The 2,121-nt window shown below is 40.5% G+C and overlaps 1 non-coding gene across 1 annotated transcript; it reads left to right on the top strand.

Annotated features, from left to right (window-relative positions):
* Positions 1-972: 972 nt before the first annotated feature.
* LOC112517489 lies at positions 973-1,079 on the top strand. The gene has a single exon (XR_003069684.1). It is a non-coding gene; the product is annotated as a small nucleolar RNA R71 (small nucleolar RNA).
* The last annotated feature ends 1,042 nt before the right edge of the window (positions 1,080-2,121 follow it).

Genomic DNA, 2,121 nt, shown 5'->3' with positions numbered 1-2,121 from the left:
GTTGCTCATCCGAAGGTTTAGGTGGACTAACAAGGACCATGGGTATAGTCTCAGGTTTAGACACAACCTGTTCACTGTCTTTTGGTATGGTCTCGTTAATTCCTTTCCACTCCTAAGAGTCACTACATTTACATGTTCTTTTCCTAGATCTCTCGGGACTTCCGTGTTACTAGGCAAAGTACCAAGGGCTCTACTATTCTGATTAAGAGCAAGTTGACTGACTTGTGTTTCTAGGTTTCTGATGGCAGGACTTTGTTGATTGAACAAAGATTGATTTTGAGTCATCATTTGCTGTTGTGCTTGGGACTGAGCCACCAGTCCTTTTATCATAGCTTCCAAGGAAGATGATGATTCGGACTGTGGAGGTGGTTTAGTCTGAAAAGGTGGTTGATGACTTTGAAAATTCTGGTGATGGTGATTCTGAGAATTAGAACTGTTTGCATGTTGCTGTTGTTGAAAATTAGGATTTCCTTGTTGCTTATGGACGGGAGGATTCAAACTTGACTACATGAAAAATTTGGGTGCTGTCTCCAACTGGCATTGTATGTGTTAATGTAGGGATTCGATCTGTTATGAACATAATTCACAGATTCAGCATTATGTAGACAGAGTTGATAAGAGTGTTCCCCTCCACAACAGACACCCTGCACTGAGAGGACAGCTGGAATAGGTGATGTGATAGCCGACTGCACTCCTTGGCCAGAAGTTAGATTTTTAAGCATATTGGCCATAGAAGAGAGTTGTGTTGTCAATGCAGTATATGCATCAACATCATCTATTCCTGCTGTCTTCTTTTGTGGTTGAGCACGTGGATCAGCCCAATGTCCATTATTAGCAGAAATTTTTTCTAGGATCTCATATCCTTCATTGTAGGTCATAGTTGTAAAGGCTCCGCCCGCAGTCGCATCGAGCATTTGTTTTGCCATGGGATTTAACCCATTGTAAAATGTCTCAAGTTGAATACAGTACGGGATGCCATGGTGAGGGCATCTTCATAACAGCTCTTTGAACCTTTCCCAAGCGTCAGGAACAGCTTTATCGTCCATTTGTTTAAATAGGCAAATTTCGTTCTTGGACTTAGCGTTCCTAGTTCGTGGGAAATATTTTCGCAAAAACTTTTCCGTCATATTACTCCATGAAGGCACAGACCCCGGCGGTAATGAATTAAACCATGCCTTTGCCTGATCCCTTAGAGAAAATGGGAATAAAGTGAGTCTCAGAGCGTCATTAGACACTCCCGGGATCAGGAAAGCATTAGTGATTTCCATAAAGGATTTCAAATGTGAGTGTGGGTCCTCCGAAGGTAATCCGGAAAACTGTCTGTTTGTTTGCAACATGTGAAACATAATCGATTTTAGTTCGAAATGGAGAGCGGTCATATGTGGCCTAACTATCCCAAAATTTAATTGCTCAAAATCAGGGATGGCATAGTCCATGATCCTTCCATTTTTGGAATTTGCCAAATTAATGATATTCAGAGTTTGCTCTCTTGGTTGTTCATTATTTTCCGACTCTGTGTCCTCATTATGATTATTATGATGATGTGGATGTCCTTGCGGAAAATTTGGAAACGATGGTATTATCCCAAAGGCAGGCGGTTGATTTTCTACATCTGGAATCTCAGGGATGATTGGGGGAGGTAACTCCATGTTAGGAGAGAGTAGAGCAAAAAATGCTCTTTGAGCTCTCCTTCTTTGGCAAAATGTTCTCTTAATATCGGGATCCAATTCAAAATTTTCCCCACGACGTCTCCGTGAAATACACTATTTTCAAAACGGTTTAAAACGGAACGAGAAAAATCAAATTTTTTTACTTCACTTAAAAGAAAACTTTTAACTAACTAATCCCCAGCAGCAGCGCCAAAAACTTGATGGCAGTTGAGCAAACAAGGCCACAAACAACAATCAGGACTAAAAGCAAGTATACAAATAGTCTCAATATCGTCCTTCAAGTAATAAAAGTGATACAAGTACGGATATCGTCCACAGGGATCATAGTAAAAGTTTAGAAAAAAAGTAAAATGAAGTACTTGAGAGAAAAGCAAGGGAACAATGAAGTAAGAAGTGAGGTGTGTGGAATACTCAACCCAACATCCCTTTTTATACTAGGGATTAGATGGGG

The sequence above is a fragment of the Cynara cardunculus genome, assembly GCF_001531365.2.
Source record: "Cynara cardunculus var. scolymus isolate 2C chromosome LG 8, CcrdV1, whole genome shotgun sequence".
NCBI classification, from domain to species: Eukaryota; Viridiplantae; Streptophyta; class Magnoliopsida; order Asterales; family Asteraceae; genus Cynara; species Cynara cardunculus.
This window is presented reverse-complemented; position numbering and strand designations above follow the sequence as displayed.